Source organism: Ranitomeya variabilis, chromosome 4 (assembly GCF_051348905.1).
Source record: "Ranitomeya variabilis isolate aRanVar5 chromosome 4, aRanVar5.hap1, whole genome shotgun sequence".
NCBI classification, from domain to species: Eukaryota; Metazoa; Chordata; class Amphibia; order Anura; family Dendrobatidae; genus Ranitomeya; species Ranitomeya variabilis.
In genome coordinates, this window is record NC_135235.1 from 507,050,158 (window position 1) to 507,074,326 (window position 24,169).

The window sequence follows — 24,169 nt, forward strand, 5'->3', positions numbered from 1 at the left end:
CAGGCTTTTTTTCTGGAGAATTGAAATCTGCCAGTCCAGTACCCATAAATTGTGCCCCCATACAGTGTAGTGCCCCCATATATTGTAACACCCTCATACATTGTGCCCAGGTTGTGCTTCTGGCGATATGCACCCATAAAATAAGTGCCTTATATTCATTACAATAATGCCAAACATGTGGCCGCTTACTGAGGTTTAGGACAATGGGACCCAGAAGGAGAATTTGTATTTGGGAGCATAGATTTCAATAAATTTTATTTGAGGGGGTGGGAATCTTTTCCTGAGTGGTTCCATCCTAGGTTTTGTCTGATTTACAGTTTTTGGGAAATTACATGGAAACCTCAATGTAAGTGCTCAGCAGAGAGCACAGGATAAATGTAAGCCTAGACTTATTTCAATTTTTGAGAGGCAGAATGAAGAAGTTGACAGCAGTACAAGAATAGTTCTTATTTTTATTTTTGCAAATTTCACCGTGCTGTATAAGTGATAAAGCGGATTTATTCTTTGGGTCAGTGAGATTCCAGCAATACCAGATTCATATAATTTTTTTTAGGTTTTGCTGCTATCACTCAGTGAAAATGCTATGTTCTGAAAGCTTTAACTTTATTATTTTTTGGTGAACAGAGCTGTATGAGGGCTTATTCTTTGTGTGATGAGTTGCATATTTTTTTGGTAGCCTTTTGGGGAACATAATATTTCTTGATCGCTTTTTTTTTTCAGATTTTCAGACACAGAATGAACAAAACCAGCAATTCAGGTATTGTTTTTATTTTTTATTTTTTTACGCTATTCACTGTGCAGTAAAGTAATAAGACTCATTTGTCCGTCAGGTTGGCACTATTAGTGATACCAGATTTAAATTTTGTATGCTTTGCGCTTTTTTACAGACTAAAAACAATATTTTACAAAAATGAATTTGTTTTTGCATCGTCATATTCTGAGAGCTGATTTTTTTTTTCCACTAATGGGCCATATTAGGGCTTCTTTTTTGGCGGGAGTTTCTGCAGGACAGTATTGTGTTTTCATTTATACCATTTTTTTCACATATTACTTTTTGATTGCTTTTTAGTCACTTTTTTATAAGTCAATATGATGAAAAACTGACATTTTTGGCATATTTTTTATTATTTGTTTACGGCGTTCACCAAACGGAATAAATAATGTGCCAGTTTTATAGATACGGTCATTACAGATGCAGTGATACCAATTATGAGTACGGATTTTAGTGATTAGTGAACACTTTTTTGTATTTTTGTAACTTTTTTTTTACATATTTTCCTGTAGTTTTTTTCACTATTTTATTTTGTCCCATTCTGGGACATGTATGTCGCACTCTATCTTGCTAAAGCATGTCAATGTGAAATATATGAAGTATGAATAGCGATATGGCTTTCGAATACTAGGAAAAAATAAGACGCTTTGCACATTATTTGGCCAAATCATGCCAGCCCATCAACTAACGTCAAGGTGGTCTAAAAAAACTGTATATGGAGGTAGCTGCTCCTAGTTTGCACCTATTCACACTAGTTTGGATTTGCCAGTCAGTTTCTTGTTATTAATTTTTATTTTGATCACTGGTCTCATACACTGCTGTACTCATGTACAGTACAGTACAATGTATAAGACTCTTAATGTTTCACTGACTATGCCTGTGAGACTCAGATTATTGCAGCTTATTACTGGATCTCACAGGCCACCATACCCTGGGGTCATCATTTGACCTCAGGGTACCATGGTAACTATGTTACCATGGTTTTAAAATGGCAATGAGGGAATAAGTACCCTTAACGACCACCTTTTTAATGCGTATTGGTGGTCAATAAGGGGTTAAATCACTACTGTGCACATGCATTATCATTTTAATAGACTTAATTCAGAATCATCGTAATCACTGCTGGATTTCATTTGAAGCACTGTATTATTATTGTTTAGGTTTTCCTTATAGAGGGTAATTACGGTACGTATATTTTACTAACAAGCTGATACATCAGGGCTGTTTTTGGAATGCTTGCATATTACAAAATATAACTTTGTGGAATTATTACGTTTTATGTTTTTATTGTATAGTTGTTACTAACCATACTTTATACTGTAATGCAGAGTAGGTGCACAGCAAGGGTTGTGAGAAGTTTCCATTAAATTGTAACCTTTTGTTAATTGTTATTCAAAACATATTATTGCCAAATAAAGTAACAGACTGGACTGCATGGTCCCCCAGGGGACTTAGTGGAGAGCGCCATGACGGAGGAGGTAGGCTAAGCCCTGTTTTGTTGGTTGGGTTAAGTTACAGGCAACTTTGGGTGGTAATTCTTGGGACACGAGAATAGGTGGGTTTAGATATAGGGTTGCTTGCGATTGGTGGATGGGTGGGCCTGATGTGGAGGGGTATAAATAATGGGGTTAATTAAAGGGTCCGTTATTCTGCAGCTGGATCTCTGCTGGTAACTTTGGATATGTAATTTCAACATCGTGCTTACAACATCGGCGGGGTAGATGGAGGCCTTGAAGTGAGAGATGAGGGCTTTGAAGAAGCAGAGAGAACAGCAGTGGATCCAGAGCCAGATGAAGCAGTGGATGACATTGGGGGGATTCAGCAAGGCGACTGCAGATTCAGTGCCCCGACAGTGCTTGAGGAGGTCTAGGCCTCCAAAGAGACTGAGCCCGGAAGCTAACCCCTCTACCAGCAGCTGGATACAGAGCCCCAGCAGGGACCTTTGAGGGCCAGGAAGGGTGCCTCCACCGACACCGTCAGTGCGGCGCTCTGGGAGGAATTTGTGGCGCCGGCTTGATCTTCAGGAGGAGGTAAGTGACATAACAGGCCTCTCCTCCTCGGCCAGGTCACGGCATGAAGCCTGTGTGATAATACAAGCAGCAGTATCATGTGACAAGATGGGGAACCAGGAAGTGTGGCCTGTGCAGTCATGCCATGCAGGGCTTGGCAGGATAAAGCAAAAAAGGTGGCAATGCGGCCTACTGTACGGGCACAATCGAGGCACCACAGGTCTGGTTGGCTTGCTAGAAGAGGCGGAAGACAGGGAGCGGAGGAAGCTGTCAGCCTGTGGGAGCAGGATAATTCGAGGAGTGCTGGCTGTAGGCATACAGCCAAAATCCCTGTTTCATCTCCTAGATGGTGAGCATGGTCCAGCAGCCACGGACCAAGCAGCGGGTTGACCGTGTCAGGTACTCCTGGCAATGTCTCTGAAAGACGAATATGTGGAGGTTTTTTCTTTACTGCCACTTTTAATCTGGATAGGGTTAAACCAGATGAATGTAAGAAAGATTCGGAAGAAAAAAGGCCCTATTGCCTCATTCCTTGGACTTTCCATAATAGGCTGCAGGCTTTTACCATACTGGCCATTGTTATTGGCGAGAAGGCGACACCTTAAAATTTCTGAGGTTTGTTTTCTTTCTTATGCTTTAAGGGAAAGTTTACTGCATTCATAGTGACACAGCATGGCTGCAATATGATGAGTAGTTTCGACAGAGGAGGGTTGTGAGGCCTAGTCTGTGTTGGGACCACAAAGATATTAGTCTGTGGTTGCGTTTAATGGTGTCTCTGAAGTCATCTTCACAGTACTTTAAAGGGAGTTCTGTGGGTTCTGCCAGTACAGCATCATCCTCGGCTGGAATGCAAAAAGGCAGTGTAATGAGAAGGAGTGTCGTTTCGGTTCATCCTGCAAGTTCAGGCATGAATTCTCAGGATCCCAAAGCCACACCAAGTGTTTTAAGAAAAGAAAGAGAAAATCAAGGGAATCTTCAGCTAAAAGGGAGAACTCGGGTGAGATACTTCTGTTTCTAAGTAGATATCCTGAGATGAGGGGGAAAAATTGTTGAGTGAAAGTTTTTTGTTCGATTTTAAAATTCCTTCCTGTTTTTTTTGTTTTGTAACGGATTCAAAGGATTGTGATGAATAAGAAATGTTCACACGAGAATTAAGTAAACTAAATTGAATTTACTTAATAAATGATAAGAAATAAACAGTCACTAACATAACACATAAGCAATATAGTAAAATAAATACATGTGTATCAAAACAAGCATTATCCATACATTACAAGGTAGAAGTCAATCAGAGTGGGATCACTGTCCTTGCGACCAGGGCACTCATGACAGTCCAGACCCTCCAAAGGTCGGTAGCTCCCCAACACAGTAGCCGTCACTGACTCTGCAGGACCATGCCTCACCCCGTGCTCTTCAGGACTCTGGTCCTACTACCAGGGCCATCCAAAATAGAGGCCATCGAGGTCCATGGCCTCTCAGTGTCCTATTCAGGGGTCTGGTCCATGCACAGGACCTCCCAACACACAGGCCTTCAGGTCCACGGCCTCTCAGTGTGCTATTCAGGGATCCAATCCTACTTCCAGGATCTCCCAACACAAAAGCCTTCCAGGACCTACACACCCTAATCGCAGACTGTACAGAGTGGGTGATATTGAATTTTTAGTGGGCTTTATTAATGTCACGTAACTGCACTCTGTGATATCTTTAGTGTCTTTTCTGTGCCTGCTGTGGCTGCTGCTGATGTTAATACAACATTGTGGAAATGTGATCAGTCATGGTTGGTCTACATCTTCTGTTTTGGCTGCAGTGGAAGACGTGTCGGTCCAAATTATACTGTTTCTACTCTCGTGAAATTTATATCATTTCTGTGGTGTAAGGCCCTCATTTGTTTAAATGTGAACACTCCTGGTTGAGTGTCCATCTGCTGGATTGGGTGTAGTGGAAGACCTGTCGGTCCCTATTACACTATTTCTACTGTGGTGAAATTGATGCCACTTTGGTATTGTCTGCCAATAATTTTTGGAAATCTGAACACTCCTGGTTGGGTGTCCATCTGCTGGATTGGGTGTAGTGGAAGACCTGTTGGTCCCTATTGTTCTATTTCTACTGTGGTGAAATTGATGCCACTTTGGTATTGTCTGCCAATAATTTTTGGAAATCTGAACACTCCTGGTTGGGTGTCCATCTGCTGGATTTCGTGTAGTGGAAGACCTGTCGGTCCCTATTATATTATTTCTACTATTGTGAAATTTATGCCACTTCTGTGGTGTAAGGCCCTCATTTGTTTAAATGTGAATACTCCTGGTTGGGTATCCATGTGCTGGATTGGGCATAGTGGGAGTCCAGTCAGTCCCTATTATACTATTTCTACTGTGATGAAATTGATGCCACTTTAATATTGTCTGCCAGTAATTTTTGGAAATCTGAACACTCCTGGTTGGGTGTCCATCTGCTGGATTGGGTGTAGTGGAAGACCTGTTGGTCCCTATTATTCTATTTCTACTGTGGTGAAATTGATACAACTTTGGTATTGTCTGCCAATAATTTTTGGAAATGTTAACACCCCTGGTTGGGTGTCCATCTGCTGGATTTCGTGTAGTGGAAGACCTGTCGGTCCCTATTATATTATTTCTACTATTGTGAAATGTATGCCACTTCTGTGGTGTAAGGCCCTCATTTGTTTAAATGTGAATACTCCTGGTTGGGTATCCATGTGCTGGATTGGGCATAGTGGGAGTCCAGTCAGTCCCTATTATACTATTTCTACTGTGATGAAATTGATGCCACTTTAATATTGTCTGCCAGTAATTTTTGGAAATGTGAACACTCCTGGTTGAGTGTCCATCTGCTGGATTGGGTGTAGTGGAATACCTGTCGGTCCCAATTATACTATTGTTACCTGTAGCAGTGTGCCTCTGAGACCATCAGGCCTCCACTTCCTTGGACTTAACTACCTGTGTTACTACTATCCTTACATTTTTCTGTCAATGGTAGTCTACAAAACTGATATTTGTGCCACCTGTGTGGCTCAGCATGAAAGCAGGTAGAGGTGTTGCATGTGGTATCAGGGCTTCCAGCAAAGGAGGTCTAATACGATCCCTTACCCACCTCGCCTTACTGTGACGTTCAATTTAAAGTTGTTAATGCTGTCCTATTGTTGTGAATTGGACTTTTTGGCTCCCTCTTGTGGTCACTAGCGACATGACACTTTGAGCTTCTTTCTCTAGCTTGGTACCCACCTGGCTCGTTAGTCCAGGGGTGTTGCTATTTAAGCTTCCTGGATTTTCAGTCTGGTGCCTGGCATCGTTGTAATCAGTTCCTTTCTGTTTGCTCCTGTCTGCTGGTCCTGGTTCTTGCAAAATAAGCTAAGTCCTGCTTCCTTATTTTTTGGTTATTTGCATTTGCTCTTATTTCTGTCCAGCTTGTACCAAATGTGATTCCTGATATAGCTGGAAGCTCTAGGGGGCTGATATTCTCCCCCCGTGCCATTAGACGGTTCGGGGGTTCTTGAATATTCAGCGTGGAAATTTTGATAGGGTTTTTGCTGACCGTATAAGTCATCTTCCTATATTCTGCTATTAGTCAGTGGGCCTCTCTTTGCTAAAAAACCTAGTTCATCCTTGCGTTTGTCTTTTCTTCTTACCTCACCGTTATTATTTGTTGGGGGCTTGTATCCAACTTTTGGGGTCTTTTCTCTGGAGGCAAGAAAGGTCTATCTTTTCCCTTCTAGGGTTAGTTAGTTCTCCGGCTGGCGTGAGACGTCTAGAACCAACGTAGGTACGTTCCCCGGCTGCTGCTATTTGTGGTGCTAGGTTCAGGTATATGGTCAGCCTAGTTACCACTGCCCTATGAGCTGGTTTTTTGTGTTTGTAGACTTGGTTATAAATTCTGAGACCCTCTGCCATTGGGGTCATAACAGTATGCCAGGCCAAAGGTGAATGTTTAATGCATTGCAGAAGTGGGATAATAAGAAAGGAAATTCTGAGATTTTTTTTTTTTTCTCTTTCTTCCTCCCCTTTACCTCAGAGTGGCTTGAGCTTGCTGCAGACATGAATGTCCAGACCTTGATTACTAGTGTGGATCAGCTTGCTGCTCGTGTGCAGGGTATTCAAGATTTTGTTACCAGTAGTCCAATGTCAGAACCTAAAATACCTATTCCTGAACTGTTTTCTGGAGACCGATTTAAGTTTAGGAATTTCAGGAATAATTGTAAATTGTTTCTATCTCTGAGACCCCGTTCGTCTGGAGACTCAGCTCAGCAAGTTAACATTGTTATCTCTTTCTTGCGGGGCGACCCTCAGGATTGGGCTTTCTCGTTAGCGCCAGGAGATCCGGCATTGGCAAATATTGATGCGTTTTTTCTGGCGCTCGGGTTGCTTTACGAGGAACCCAATCTTGAAATTCAGGCAGAAAAAGCCTTGCTGGCTATCTCTCAGGGCCAGGATGAAGCTGAAGTTTATTGCCAAAAATTTCGGAAATGGTCCGTGCTTACTCAGTGGAATGAGTGTGCTCTGGCCGCAAATTTCAGAAATGGCCTTTCTGAAGCCATTAAGAATGTGATGGTGGGTTTCTCCATTCCTACAAGTCTAAATGACTCCATGGCGTTGGCTATTCAAATTGACCGGCGTTTACGGGAGCGCAAAGTCGCTAATTCCCTGGTGGTGTTGTCTGAACAGACACCTGAGTTATTGCAATGTGATAGAGTTCAGACTAGAATTGAATGGAAAAATCATAGACGTCAGAATGGGTTGTGTTTCTACTGTGGTGATTCTACACATGTTATATCAGCATGCTCTAAACGCTTAACAAAGGTGGTTAGTCCGGTCGCCATTGGTAATTTGCAACCTAAATTTATTTTCTCTGTGACTTTAATTTGCTCATTGTCTTCCTATCCTGTTATGGCGTTTGTGGATTCAGGTGCTGCCCTGAGTCTTATGGATCTGTCGTTTGCCAAGCGCTGTGGTTTTGTTCTGGAGCCTTTGGTTAATCCTATTCCTCTGAGAGGTATTGATGCTACGCCATTGGCGGAAAATAAGCCGCAGTTTTGGACACAGGTGACCATGTGCATGTCTCCTGAACATCGAGAAGTGATTCGTTTTCTTGTTTTGCATAAAATGCATGATTTGGTCGTTTTGGGTCTGCCATGGTTACAAACTCACAATCCAGTTTTGGATTGGAAGGCTATGTCTGTGTCAAGTTGGGGCTGTCAGGGAATTCATTGCGATTCCCCGCCGGTGTCTATTGCTTCCTCTACTCCTTCGGATGTTCCTGAGTATTTGTCTGATTATCAGGATGTATTCAGCGAGTCCAGGTCCAGTGCTCTTCCTCCTCATAGGGACTGTGACTGCGCTATAGATTTGATTCCAGGTAGTAAGTTTCCTAAGGGAAGATTATTTAATCTGTCTGTACCTGAGCATACCGCAATGCGTTCGTATATTAAGGAGTCTCTGGAGAAGGGACATATTCGTCCATCTTCTTCCCCTCTTGGTGCGGGATTTTTCTTTGTGGCCAAGAAGGACGGATCTTTGAGACCTTGTATAGACTATCGACTTCTGAATAAAATCACTGTTAAATTTCAGTTTCCTTTGCCTCTGTTGTCAGACTTGTTTGCCCGGATTAAGGGTGCCAAGTGGTTCACCAAGATAGACCTTCGTGGTGCGTACAACCTTGTGCGCATTAAGCAGGGAGATGAATGGAAAACTGCATTTAATACGCCCGAAGGTCATTTTGAGTACTTGGTGATGCCTTTTGGGCTCTCTAATGCTCCTTCAGTGTTTCAGTCCTTTATGCATGACATCTTCTGGAAGTATCTGGATAAATTTATGATTGTTTATCTGGATGATATTCTGGTTTTTTCTGATGATTGGGACTCCCATGTAAGGCAGGTCAGGATGGTGTTTCAGGTTTTGCGTGATAATGCTTTGTTTATTAAGGGCTCAAAGTGTCTCTTTGGTGTGCAGAAGGTTCCCTTTTTGGGTTTTATCTTCTCCCCTTCTGCTGTGGAGATGGACCCAGTCAAGGTCCGAGCTATTCATGATTGGACTGAGCCCACGTCGGTTAAGAGTCTTCAGAAGTTCTTGGGTTTTGCTAACTTCTACCGTCGTTTTATCGCTAATTTTTCTAGCGTTGTTAAACCTTTGACGCATATGACCAAGAAAGGTTCTGATGTTGCTAACTGGGCTCCTGCAGCCGTGGAGGCTTTTCAGGAGCTGAAGCGCCGGTTTACTTCGGCGCCTGTTTTGTGTCAGCCTGATGTCTCGCTTCCCTTTCAGGTTGAAGTGGATGCTTCTGAGATTGGTGCAGGGGCCGTTTTGTCGCAGAGAAGCCCTGGTTGCTCAGTAATGAGACCATGTGCTTTTTTTTCTAGGAAATTTTCGCCTGCGGAGCGGAATTATGATGTTGGCAATTGGGAGTTGTTGGCCATGAAGTGGGCATTTTGAGGAGTGGCGTCATTGGCTCGAGGGTGCTAAGCATCTTGTGGTGGTTTTGACTGATCACAAAAATCTGATGTATCTCGAGTCTGCTAAACGCCTGAATCCTAGACAGGCCCGTTGGTCATTATTTTTCTCCCGTTTTCACTTCGTGGTCTCGTACCTGCCTGGTTCAAAGAATGTTAAGGCTGATGCTCTTTCTAGGAGCTTTGTGCCTGACTCTCCTGGAGCCTCAGAGCCAGTTGGTATTCTTAAAGAGGGAGTAATCTTGTCGGCCATTTCTCCGGATTTGCGACGTGTGTTGCAGAGATTTCAGGCTGATAGACCTGACTCTTGTCCACCTGACAGACTGTTTGTTCCTGATAAATGGACCAGTAGAGTCATTTCCGAGGTTCACTCCTCGGTGTTGTCAGGGCATCCGGGTATTTTTGGCACCAGAGATTTGGTGGCTAGGTCCTTTTGGTGGCCTTCCTTGTCACGGGATGTGCGGTCATTTGTGCAGTCCTGTGGGACTTGTGCTCGGGCTAAGCCTTGCTGTTCTCATGCCAGCGGGTTGCTTTTGCCCTTGCCTGTCCGGAAGAGGCCTTGGACACACATTTCCATGGATTTCATTTCGGATCTTCCAGTGTCTCGGGGCATGTCTGTCATCTGGGTGGTATGTGATCGCTTTTCCAAGATGGTCCATTTGGTGCCCTTGCCTAAGCTGCCTTCCTCTTCTGATCTGGTTCCGTTATTCTTTCAGAATGTGGTTCGTTTGCACGGCATTCCTGAGAATATCGTGTCTGACAGAGGATCCCAGTTTGTTTCCAGGTTCTGGCGATCCTTTTGTGCTAGGATGGGCATTGATTTGTCGTTTTCATCTGCCTTTCATCCTCAGACTAATGGCCAAACTGAGCGAACAAATCAGACTCTAGAGGCTTATTTGAGATGTTTTGTTTCTGCAGATCAGGATGATTGGGTGACCTTCTTGCCGTTGGCTGAGTTTGCCCTTAATAATCGGGCTAGTTCCGCTACCTTGGTTTCGCCATTTTTCTGCAACTCTGGTTTCCATCCTCGTTTTTCCTCGGGACATGTGGAGCCGTCTGACTGTCCTGGGGTGGATTCTGTGGTGGATAGGTTGCAGCGGATTTGGGATCATGTGGTGGACAACTTGAAGTTGTCACAGGAGAAGGCTCAGCGTTTTGCCAACCGCCGCCGCGGTGTGGGTCCCCGACTTCGCGTTGGGGATTTGGTGTGGCTGTCTTCTCGCTTTGTTCCTATGAAGGTCTCCTCTCCTAAATTTAAGCCTCGCTTCATCGGTCCTTATAAGATTTTGGAAATTCTTAATCCAGTGTCCTTTCGCTTGGAACTTCCTGTGTCGTTTGCCATTCACAACGTGTTCCATAGGTCCTTGATGCGGCGGTACGTTGTGCCTGTGGTTCCTTCTGTTGAGCCTCCTGCTCCGGTGTTGGTTGGGGGCGAGTTGGAGTACGTGGTGGAAAAGATCTTGGATTCTCGTCTCTCCAGGCGGAGGCTTCAGTATCTGGTCAAGTGGAAGGGCTATGGTCAGGAGGATAATTCCTGGGTGGTCGCCTCTGATGTGCATGCGGCCGATTTGGTTCGTGCCTTTCACGCTGCTCATCCTGATCGCCCTGGTGGTCCTGGTGAGGGTTCAGTGACCCCTCCTTAAGGGGGGGTACTGTTGTGAATTGACCTTTTGGCTCCCTCTTGTGGTCACTAGTGATATGACACTTTGATATTCCTTCCCTTGCTTGGTATCCACCTGGCCTCGTTAGTCCAGGAGTGTCGCTATTTGAACTTCCTGGATTTTCAGTCTGGTGCCTGGCATCGTTGTAATCAGATCCTTCTGTTTGCTCCTATCTGCTGGTCCTGGTTCTATGCAAAATTAAGCTAAGTCCTGCTTTCTTGTTTTTGGTTATTTTCTGTGCTCTTATTTTTGTCCAGCTTGTACTAAATTTGATTCCTTATATTGCTCAAAGCTCTAGGGTGCGGATGTTCTCCCCCCGTGCCGTTAGACGGTTCGGGGGTTCTTGAATATTCCGCGTGGAGTTTTTGTGAGGGTTTTCGCTGACCATATAAGTCATCTTCCTATATTCTGCTATTAGTTAGCGGGCCTCTCTTTGCTAAAACCTAGTTCATTTCTTGCGTTTGTCTTTTCTTCTTACCTCACCATTATTATTTGTTGGGGGCTTGTATCCAACTTTTTGGGGTATTTCCTCTGGAGGCAAGAAAGCTCTTTCTTTTCCCTGCTAGGGTTAGTTAGTTCTCCGGCTGGCGCAAGACGTCTAGAATCTACGTAGGTACGTTCCCCGGCTGCTGTTATTTGTGTGCTAGGTTCAGCCAAATGGTCAGCCCAGTTACCACTGCCCTATGAGCTGGGTTTTATGTTTGCAGACTTCGCTATTGTCTCTGAGACCCCCTGCCATTGGGGTCATAACATTGTTAGTCCTGTCGCCATTGGTAATCTGCAACCTAAATTTATTTTGTCTGTGACTTTAATTTGCTCATTGTCTTCCTACCCTGCTATGGCGTTTGTGGATTCAGGTGCTGCCCTGAGTCTTATGGATCTGTCATTTGCCAAGCGCTGTGGTTTTGTACTTGAGCCGTTGGTAAATCCTATCCCTCTTAGAGGTATTGATGCTACGCCATTGGCGGAAAATAAGCCGCAGTTTTGGACACAGGTAACCATGTGCATTACTCCTGAACATCGGGAGGTGATTCGTTTTCTTGTTCTGCATAAAATGCATGATTTGGTTGTTTTGGGTCTGCCATGGTTACAGACCCATAATCCAGTTTTGGATTGGAAGGCAATCTCAGTGTCAAGTTGGGGCTGTCAGGGAATTCATGGTGATTCCCCGCCGGTGTCTATTGCTTCCTCTACTCCTTCGGAAGTTCCTGAGTATTTGTCTGATTATCAGGATGTTTTCAGCGAGTCCAGATCCAGTGCTCTAAATCCTCATAGGGATTGTGACTGCGCTATAGATTTGATTCCAGGTAGTAAATTTCCTAAGGGAAGATTATTTAATCTGTCTGTACCTGAGCATACCGCAATGCGTTCGTATATCAAGGAGTCTCTGGAGAAGGGGCATATCCGTCCATCCTCTTCCCCTCTTGGTGCGGGATTCTTTTTTGTGGCCAAGAAGGACGGATCTTTGAGACCTTGTATAGACTATCGGCTTCTGAATAAAATCACTGTTAAATTTCAGTATCCTTTGCCTCTGTTGTCAGACTTGTTTGCCCGGATTAAGGGTGCCAAGTGGTTCACCAAGATAGATCTTCGTGGTGCGTACAACCTTGTGCGCATTAAGCAAGGAGATGAATGGAAAACTGCATTTAATACGCCCGAAGGTCATTTTGAGTACTTGGTGATGCCTTTTGGGCTCTCTAATGCTCCTTCAGTTTTTCAGTCCTTTATGCATGATATCTTCCGGAAGTATCTGGATAAATTTATGATTGTTTATCTGGATGATATTCTGGTTTTTTCTGATGATTGGGACTCCCATGTTAAGCAGGTCAGGACGGTGTTTCAGGTTTTGCGTGAGAATGCTTTGTTCGTTAAGGGCTTAAAGTGTCTCTTTGGAGTACAGAAGGTTCCCTTTTTGGGTTTTATTTTTTCCCCTTCTGCGGTGGAGATGGACCCAGTCAAGGTCCGAGCTATTCATGATTGGACTCAACCCACGTCAGTTAAGAGTCTTCAGAAGTTCTTGGGTTTTGCTAACTTCTACCGTCGTTTTATCGCTAATTTTTCTAGCGTTGTTAAACCTTTGACGGATATGACCAAGAAAGGTTCTGATGTTGCTAACTGGGCTCCTGCAGCCGTGGAAGCTTTCCAAGAGCTGAAGCGCCGGTTTACTTCGGCGCCTGTTTTGTGCCAGCCTGATGTCTCGCTTCCCTTTCAGGTTGAAGTGGATGCTTCTGAGATCGGGGCAGGGGCCGTTTTGTCGCAGAGAGGCCCTGGTTGCTCTGTAATGAGACCATGTGCTTTTTTTTCTAGGAAGTTTTCGCCTGCTGAGCGGAACTATGATGTTGGCAATCGGGAGTTGTTGGCCATGAAGTGGGCATTTGAGGAGTGGCGTCATTGGCTCGAGGGTGCTAAGCATCGTGTGGTGGTCTTGACTGATCACAAGAATCTGATGTATCTCGAGTCTGCTAAACGCCTGAATCCTAGACAGGCCCGTTGGTCATTGTTTTTCTCCCGTTTTGACTTTGTGGTCTCGTACCTACCAGGTTCAAAGAATGTGAAGGCTGATGCTCTTTCAAGGAGCTTTGTGCCTGACTCTCCTGGAGTTTCAGAGCCAGCTGGTATTCTTAAAGAGGGAGTAATCTTGTCAGCCATTTCTCCGGATTTGCGACGTGTGTTGCAGAGATTTCAGGCTGGTAGACCTGACTCTTGTCCACCTGACAGACTGTTTGTTCCTGATAAATGGACCAGCAGAGACATTTCCGAGGTTCATTCCTCGGTGTTGGCAGGGCATCCGGGAATTTTTGGCACCAGAGATTTGGTGGCTAGGTCCTTTTGGTGGCCTTCCTTGTCACGGGATGTGCGGTCATTTGTGCAGTCCTGTGGGACTTGTGCTCGAGCTAAGCCTTGCTGTTCTCGTGCCAGCGGGTTGCTCTTACCTTTACCTGTCCCGAAGAGGCCTTGGACACACATTTCCATGGATTTCATTTCAGATCTTCCGGTGTCTCAGGGCATGTCTGTCATCTGGGTGGTATGTGATCGCTTTTCCAAGATGGTCCATTTGGTGTCCTTGCCTCAGCTGCCTTCCTCTTCCGATCTGGTTCCTTTATTCTTTCAGAATGTGGTTCGCTTGCACGGCATTCCTGAGAATATCGTGTCTGACAGAGGATCCCAGTTTGTTTCCAGGTTCTGGCGATCCTTTTGTGCTAAGATGGGCATTGATTTGTCATTTTCGTCTGCCTTTCATCCTCAGACTAATGGCCAAACGGAGCGAACAAATCAGACTCTAGAGGCTTATTTGAGGTGTTTTGTTTCTGCAGATCAGGATGATTGGGTGACCTTCTTGCCATTGGCTGAGTTTGCCCTTAATAATCGGGCTAGTTCCGCTACTTTGGTTTCGCCATTTTTCTGCAACTCTGGTTTTCATCCTCGTTTTTCCTCGGGACATGTTGAGCCCTCTGACTGTCCTGGGGTAGATTCTGTGGTGGATAGGTTGCAGCGGATCTGGAATCATGTGGTGGACAACCTAAAGTTGTCACAGGAGAAGGCTCAGCGTTTTGCCAACCGCCACCGCGGTGTGGGTCCCCGACTTCGTGTTGGGGATTTGGTGTGGCTGTCTTCTCGGTTTGTTCCTATGAAGGTCTCCTCTCCTAAATTTAAGCCTCGCTTCATCGGTCCTTATAAGATTTTGGAAATCCTTAATCCAGTGTCCTTTCGCTTGGATCTTCCGGTGTCGTTTGCCATTCACAACGTGTTCCATAGGTCTTTGTTGCGGCGCTACGTTGTGCCTGTGGTTCCTTCTGTTGAGCCTCCTGCTCCGGTGTTGGTTGAGGGCGAGTTGGAGTACGTGGTGGAGAAGATCTTGGATTCTCGTCTCTCCAGACGGAGGCTTCAGTATCTGGTCAAGTGGAAGGGCTATGGTCAGGAGGATAATTCCTGGGTGGTCGCCTCTGATGTTCATGCGGCCGATTTAGTTCGTGCCTTTCACGCTGCTCATCCTGATCGTCCTGGTGGTCTTGGTGAGGGTTCGGTGACCCCTCCTTAAGGGGGGGGTACTGTTGTGAATTGGACTTTTTGGCTCCCTCTTGTGGTCACTAGCGACATGACACTTTGAGCTTCTTTCTCTAGCTTGGTACCCACCTGGCTCATTAGTCCAGGGGTGTTGCTATTTAAGCTTCCTGGATTTTCAGTCTGGTGCCTGGCATCGTTGTAATCAGTTCCTTTCTGTTTGCTCCTGTCTGCTGGTCCTGGTTCTTGCAAAATAAGCTAAGTCCTGCTTCCTTATTTTTTGGTTATTTGCATTTGCTCTTATTTCTGTCCAGCTTGTACCAAATGTGATTCCTGATATAGCTGGAAGCTCTAGGGGGCTGATATTTCCCCCCCGTGCCGTTAGACGGTTCGGGGGTTCTTGAATATTCAGCGTGGAAATTTTGATAGGGTTTTTGCTGACCGTATAAGTCATCTTCCTATATTCTGCTATTAGTCAGTGGGCCTCTCTTTGCTAAAAAACCTAGTTCTTCCTTGCGTTTGTCTTTTCTTCTTACCTCACCGTTATTATTTGTTGGGGTCTTGTATCCAACTTTTGGGGTCTTTTCTCTGGAGGCAAGAAAAGTCTATCTTTTCCCTTCTAGGGTTAGTTAGTTCTCTGGCTGGCACGAGACGTCTAGAACCAACGTAGGTACGTTCCCCGGCTGCTGCTATTTGTGGTGCTAGGTTCAGGTATACGGTCAGCCTAGTTACCACTGCCCTATGAGCTGGTTTTTTGTGTTTGCAGACTTGGTTACAAATTCTGAGACCCTCTGCCATTGGGGTCATAACACCTATGCCCCGATACCTCATGCCTGGAAAACTTTTCTATTTTCACAAGGGTATCAGGAGAAAAATCAGGAGAAAATGGACCACAAAGCCACTGTTTGGGCGCATGGCTGTGCTCAGAAGGGAGGGAGCATGGTTTGACTATTTGAACACAAAATTGGCAGGAATCAATGGCGGGCACCATGTCGCATTTTGAGACCCCCTGATGTACCTAAACAGTGGAAACCCCCCAGTTCTCACTCCAACCCTAACACAGCCCTACCCCTGACCCTAGTCCCAACCCTAACCCTAATCCCAACCATATCCCTAATCCCAACCATAACCCTAACCACAACCCTAACCCCAAATCCAACACCACCGTAACCCCAACACCCCAATCGTAACCCCAACACAACCGTATCTCCAACACAACCGTTTCCCAAGCACAACCCTAACCCCAACAAAACACAAACCCCAACACAATCCTGTCCCAAACACCACAACTGTAGCCCCAACACCACAACCGTAACTCCAACACAACCCTAGCCCCAACCCTAACCCTAGCTCTAACCCCAATCCTAACCCTAGCCCTAGTCCCAACCCTAGCCCTAGTCCCAACCGTAACCCTATCCTTAGCCCCAACCCTAACCCTAGCTCTAACCCCAATCATAGCCCCAACCCTAACAATAGCTCCAACTCTAAACCTAGCTCTAATCCAAACCCTAACCCTAGCTCCAACCCTAACTAACTGCAAAGAATGGAAAAAATACATTTTTTTATTTTATGATTTTTACCTAAGGGGGTGACAAAGGTGGGTTTGATATACAATTTTTTTTATTTTTATCACTGTGATGAAAATGAATTAATAGGAAAAATTTCTTATTGTTGTCAGGTACCGGCCGGCAGATCTTGGCGGGTGCACTGCGCATGCTCCCACCATTTTCTTCCAGGAAGAAGATGCTAGGGGGACAGAGCCAGAGGGTAAACAGATACCAGAGGTACCGGGGGATGGTTTGGGGGATCCCATTTCTCTCTCTCTTTTGGTATGCTAAATGATATCAGAGGAAGGAGAAATGAATGGGAAATCTAAATCATGTTCTCTGGCCGAATCAGCTACCCTTGGTAGCTGAGACCCTGGAGATTTTCTGACGCTGGGGGAGCTATAACCTTATTTCTCAGCACCGTTAAAAAGCGGCACTGAGAAATAGGTAACTGCCGCCATTAAAAGGTGTATTGGCGGTCGTTAAGGGGTTAAAGCTTCAGTCTAAGCAACACCACACAGCCGAACATGTGACACATCATTGAGTTCAGTGTTTTAACCCCTACCTCATGCCCTCCTCAGATTACACAGAAAAAACTGCGACAGATTTCCTTTAAAATGTAAGTTTCCCAATGCATTATATGTACCTCAAAATAGTGCCATTAAAAATACAACTAATTTTGCCCAAACAAGCCCTCATACAGCTGTCAATGGAGAAACTTGTGGCTCTTGAAACACAGAGATAAAAAAAAAATAAAGAAAAAAAAGGAGCTCTTGTTCTAGGTTGCAAAATCTAGTTTTATAATGTTGGCCCTATTTGATACCTGCTAAAAGGGGCACCTCTCTTCTATGTGCAAAATTAGGAGTACACTATAGGGTGATGTTCTTTCTCCTTCAATTAAGAATAACTCCATCTTAATTTGTTATATATGGGACTAAAGATCATTTTGCTCTCTCTGGCAAATTTAACACAAATGTTTTTTAATAGGGTTTTTTTAGGGGCTATTTTTTTGCATTGTGGTAACCTGTCTGTGTGATTTATTATAATAAAAATTATTGTTATATGTTTAAATCTTGCACACATGTATAATTATTCTCTAACTAATGTTAAATGGTGGTATTACAGTAATCTGAAATAGTCTTCATATATAAAAATCCTAATGAGAAATGGTCTACATATCCTTCTTATTATATAAACTTAATGCAGAGTATTTTCCACTGACCACATTGACATTTGTTTTGCTGACATGAGGTGTTCATAGGAAATGTAACTGCACAGATAGGTAACACTGCATTGGAAAACAGTTTGTGACCGCAGTTGCACAGGTCACAAAATAGAATTCAGATTTTATGAACAAAGATGCCCAGATTACTAGATGATAAAGAACAGAGCACGATAATATAAAAAGGAAGAAGAGAGTTTGTAAATAAATAGTGTTTTTTTTTTTTAAACACTTACAGGATTGAGGAAATTAGTATAACATGGACATTATCTTTATCATCACTTGTCACTTAAAGCAATAATTTTAGCTTTAAAGAAACTTGTCAGCAAGTTTTTGCTATGTAATCTGAGGACAGCATGATGTAGAGGTTAAAATAGTGAATTCAAGGATGTATTTGGCTGTGTGATGTTGTTTACTTATAATGAAGGTTTTATTACCAGGATATTATCACTGCTAGGCTAGGTCTCACGTGACTGCTAGACTGACCACGCCCCCTGTTGTGATTAGCAGCTCATTTTCAATAGACAATGTACACAGACAGCTGTGGTGTGGTTATATTAGGTATCAGTAGTTAAAGAAGCTGATTTACCAAGCAGTTTATCCAGGTTTTGTGATTCTTGACATTTTTATGCAATTCCCATCAAGGTTCGCCAACTTTTTTAAAAGTGGGGAGCTCGACTGAGGGGGGCATGGCCAATTGCGCCTGTTAAATTCATCATAAATTAAGCCAACAAAGAGGCATAAAATACGACAAAAACTAGAGTCCACTGGCATGCATTTTTTTTCAGTGGCACGTAGCAGCTAAAAGGTAAGCTGCTCCTCTTAATGAATTTGGTGTATCTCACTGCATCACACACGTCATCAGGACTGGCTTACAAAATGCAAGTCTTGATAAAATGGGGCTTAAGAGTCTTCATTTTAGGCCTAGTGGCCAATGTGAAAATTATAAGATTTCTGTATTTTTTTCATAGGGATATGGAAAATTGAAAAAAAAAATCAGTTTAAAAATATATATATAAAAAATACATTTAACACAAATATGTTATTTAAACAAAAGGTCATTTTCAGACAACTAATTTCCCTTCTCCAAGATCCATCCCAACATGTAGTAGGTACAGTATAATAATAATATTAGCAAATACCTCCAATTAGAAATGTAGTATAGATTCTCTGGCTCACTATGTATCTTTCCTTATGTGGAAGGCATTGCAGGACCTTAGGTATCCATGGTTACGACCACTAGCAACTAGCTAACTGTCATTATAGCGGTGGTCGTAACCATAGATACCTAAGGTGCTGCAATGCCTTCCACATAAGGAAAGAGACATAGTGAACCAGAAAAACTATCCTACATTTTTAATTGGAGATATTTGCTAATATTATTATTAATACACCTACTACATATTGGGATGGGATCTTGGAGATGGTATTATCCCTTTAAGTACAACCTTATGAACAGTAGGGCCAAAGGCAGCTTTTATGAAAATTGTCTTGTCATTAATGTCTATTTTAGTCACTCACATTTGCATACCTTAGTGCAGAATGGCCGTTTTTTAGACTTTTATGTTTACAAAAGTTTCCTAAAACAAGCTTTGTTGTGCTTGCCAATAATGTATGATCATTTCACCATTGAATTCCTCATTTTGATCCCTAGAGTAAATATTAATACTTGCAGCATTCCACTGGAATTTATCACTTCATTAGCATGCAATGGAATTCATTGTAATAGCATAAAGTCTCAGAAATTTATTTTGGAAAATCGCATTCTAATAACTTCTGTCAAGTTCATTCACTGCTTAATAAATAAAGATATTTTTGCTTTGTTTTATGTACATATAAACTATCTTGGTTTACTTCATTTTCGCAGTTTTGATGTTCATTGGTTTGTCTTACCAAGGTAAAGCCCCCATGGAGGAGATCCTCTGCTCAGACCCCCTTACTGTTAGCCAAAGCAGAGAAACGATAACAAAAGGGACTCTTGAAGTAGTGGATTAGCTCTTCCTGATATTTACCTGTGCCAACTTAACTATAAGTCGCACCTCAAATTTTGGGGAGTAAAATAGCAAAAACTTTTTTTGAAATAAAATGGTGCGTCTCATAGTCGCATTTTACAGTAGCATACCAGAGTTTTGGCGGCGGTGGAGCGGAGTCACAGAAGGCAGGGACTCCGCTTCAGGACGCCGGGAGTGGCAGATGTTGGGGAGGCTGCGGGCCCCAGGCTAGGAGGATCGGGTGTCCAGGCACTTCAATGATACGGGCCGTGGGCTCTACTAAGATGTTGGTGTGAAGCAGAGTCCTCTTCCCATTGATTTCCCTGCAGTGGGCTTCAGGAAAATGGCATCATATTATAATGCAGATTTTACCGTTATGGTTTGCGTGTGCCATGAGTCAATGGGACAGCCCTTGAGGTGTCAGAAGAGCAGAACCCCCCCATAAGTGACTCAATTTTACAAACTACACCTTTCAATGAATTTATCTAGGGAGGCAGTGATCATATTGACACCACAGGAGGTTCACAGAATTGTATACCATTGTTCTGTGAAGAAAAAATAATCGCATTTTTACCACCAAAATTTTGTTTTAGCCCCAGATTTTTTCATTTTCACATGGGAAAATGGGTAAAAATGGCATCAAAATCGGTCCCACAATTTTTGCTGAATGTAGAATTACCCCATGTGTGGCTGCACAGTACTTTTTAGCCATACGGCAAAACTTTGGAGGGACGGAGTGTTATTTGCCTCCTGGAGTGCAGACTTTCCTACAATAGTTTGTAAACTCACCGCTTCCCCTCTCTGACCACAACTTTCTTTCTTTCACACTCACAATTCCTCACCCACCCCAGCACACTCCTACCTACCACACATTCATACTGTATATCTCCATGCTATTAACCCTCATACACTTTCACACCCTACACTCATCATTGTCCCCAATCTCCTCTTTTTCCTGTCCTGATCTGGCTGTACATCACTACAATGACACTCTTAGAAGCACCTTTGACCAAGGAGCTCCCCTCACCCTCCGAACCTCCAAACACAGAGTAAAAGAGCCCTGGCTCACATCGCAAACCCGATTTCTCCAGCGATGCTCTAGGTGTGCTGAACGCTTATGGAGGAAAACTCACACACCAGAAGACTTCATACACTTCAAATTTATGTTAAAAACCTATAATTCTGCCCTTCACCTCGCCAAACAGACCTACTTCACCACTCTGATCTCCTCACTATCCAACAACCCCAAGAAACATTTTGACACCTTTCTCTCCCTCCTCGGGCCAAAAGCACAAGCCCCTATCACAGACATTTTTGCTGTTTACCTGGCCTCCCAATTTTTAGAGAAAATAGATAATATCCATCAGGAAATCCACCAAGTGCATTGACTCCCAGCCACCAAGTGCATTGACTCCCATCCCTCTCTGCATTTCCCCTGGCTCACTCTCCACATTCGATCCCATCACAGAAGAAGAAGTCTCCAAGCTCCTCTCTTCTTCTCGTCCGACTACATGCACTACTGACCCCATTCCCTCTCATCTCCTCCAGTATCTCTCTCCAGTCATCACAACTCACCAAACTACAATCTTTATTCTCTCCGTCTCCTCTGGCATTTTCCCCTCCTCCTTCAAACACTCTATCATTAATCCATTACTAAAGAAACCCGCCCTCGACCCATCCTGCACTAATAACTACAGACCAGCCTCCAATCTCCCCTTCATCTCTAAACTCTTGAAGCGCCTGATCTACTCCCGCCTTACCCGTTATATCTCCACTCATTCCCTCCTAGACCCTTCACAGTCTGGTTTACACCCCCCTACATTCGACAGAAACTGCATTCATCAAGGTGACCAACGACCTTCTGAGAGCAAAATGTAATGGTGACCACTCTCTGCTGATTCTTCTCAACCTCTCTGCAGCTTTTGATACACTGTTGACCACTGTCTTCTTCTTTCTAGGCTCCAGTCACTAGGCATTAAGGACACTGCTCTCTCCTGGTTCTCTTCCTATCTTTCTGACCGCTCCTTCAGTGTTCTGTTCGCTGGCTCCACTTCATCTCCTCTTCCTCTCACTGTCCAGGTACCTCAGGGCTCAGTCCTTGGCCCCCTTCTCTTCTCCCTCTACACGGCCCAATTGGACAGACCATCAGCAGATTTGGCTTTCAGTACCATCTTTACGCCGATGACACACAACTATACACTTCATCCCCTGACCTTACCCCCGCTGTACTACAGAACGCCAGTGACTGTCTGTCCGCAGTCTCCAACATCATGTCTGTTCTCTATCTGAAGCTCAACCTTTCTAAAACTGAATTTCTTCTGCTCCTGCCATCTACTATCTCCCTAAATCTGACATTTCCCTCTCCGTGGGTTACACCATAATAACACACCGGCAGCAGGCACGCTGTCTGGGTGTTACGTTTGACTCAGATCTCTCCTTCACATCCCATATACAATCTCTTGCCCACTCGTGCTGCTTACACCTAAAGAACATCTCTAGAATTCGCCCTTTTCTCACCATGGAAACAACAAAATTCCTCACTGTCGCCCTGATCCACTCCTGCCTGGATTACTGTAATGCCTCTCGAGCCTATCCTTAATGCAGTAGCCAGGGTTGTCCATCTAGCTAATCGGTATTCAGACGTGGCCGCTCTTCACCAGTCGCTACACTGGCTGCCCTTTCATTATAGATTCCAATTCAAAGTACTTGTTCTCACCCACAATGCTCTCCACAGTGCGGACCCCCTTACATCTCCTAACCCATTTCTGTCTATCAGCCTAACCGACCGCTGCGCTCTGCAAACGACTTTTGACTAACCTTTGCATTAATCTGTACCTCCCGCTCCCGACTACAAGACTTCTCCCGTGCTGCGACAATTCTCTGGAATGCTATACCCCAAGAAAATAGGACCATCCACAATTTGCATAGTTTTAGGCGCTCCTTCAAAACACATTTGTTCAGAGCGGCCTATCACATTCACTAATCAAAGTCATTTTATGTTTGTGTGTGTGTAGCCCATTCACTACTTCCATCTATCCACCACCTCATGAAGATGGCTGGACAATCATTATAAATACATCATTGTAAATACACACCTGTACTTTGTATCGCCCCCACCTCATTGTATATTGTAAGCTCTCACGAGCAGGGTTGTCTTATTTTGCTTTAATTATTGCATTGTTAATGTTGTTACTTATGACTGTTGTGTTTGAAACTGTTAAACTGTAAAGCGCTGCAGAATATGTTGCCGCTATATAAATAAAGATTATTATTATTATTATTATTATTAAACTCCATATACAGAGCTCCTAAGTGCTAGAAAAGTAGAATCTCCCCTCAAGTGATTTGGAAATTAAACCCCTTTGTGAATTTATCTACAGGTGCAATGAAAATTTTAACTCAATGTAATGCCCAGTAAGTTGTAGTGACCAGTATGTTGTAGTGATCAGTACACTGTACCCAGCTCATGCATCTGAAGGCATTCACCCATAAATTAGGCGGGCTCTCATCACTACAGAAATGCCAAACATGTGGGCTCTAAATGTGGTTTAGGCACACTGGGGCTCAGATGGGAGAAGGGCATTTAAATTTGGGAGCAGAGAATTTGCTGAATTTCTTTTGGGGGGCAAGGAGCCATTTTGCTTTTCCAGAGCCTTTGTACTACAAGTAATCTGAAAGCACCCTATATTTATCTTATCAGCTGATGGACCTGAGTGGGAACTTGCTTTTTTGTGGATTGATTTAAAGCTTTAGGTTGGGAACATTTTACATAACATTTTGGATCACATTTATCCACGGCTCTAAGCTGAGCACTTACGTTGGTGTTTCCATCTAAATCTACAAATAACGTGATTCTAATGAATCCTTCGAGTGATCCATTCACTATAATGAGGCAGCAGAGTTACTCTGAACTCTGTCTGACCTGTGTTCAGCGTTGTCCTTCTGCGCACATAAGTTGATCGCTTTATATTCAAATTTTTGTAAGGCAGAATGAACAAAAAACAGAAATTCTGGAGTTGTTTTTTGTTTTTAGTAAATCAATAGATCACAATGGCGCTGAACATGTGTGCCTAACAGTACAGCAGCAGGCAAACCAGCTAGTATGGTGTGTATAACTGCCAGAATAACCAAAGTCAATAATGTAAAAAGGTTGCCGCGCTGAGAGGCACTTATAGATCAGCGTGTAGTCCTGTGCAGGGAAGATCCACTTGCATGGCGGTTTCTTCCCCACTGTCCAATAGTGTTAGCAATGGGAGCGTCCTCCCCAAGGTTGCAATCCCCCGTTGGATTCACAGCGGTAGCCTCGGCCGATGGTGCCGCTGTTAGAGTAGCGTGGTGAGCGGGGGGCGTGGTCAAATGGTGACGTCACCTGTCCGTGCATGACGGACGTGTGTAGGGGCCAATCCCGACGCATTTCTAGGGAAATGTCCCTCTTCCTCAAGGTATGGCACCTGCACTGCCGCAGTTCCTTTATACCTATCCACGCCTCTACAACCTTGTAGTCTAAC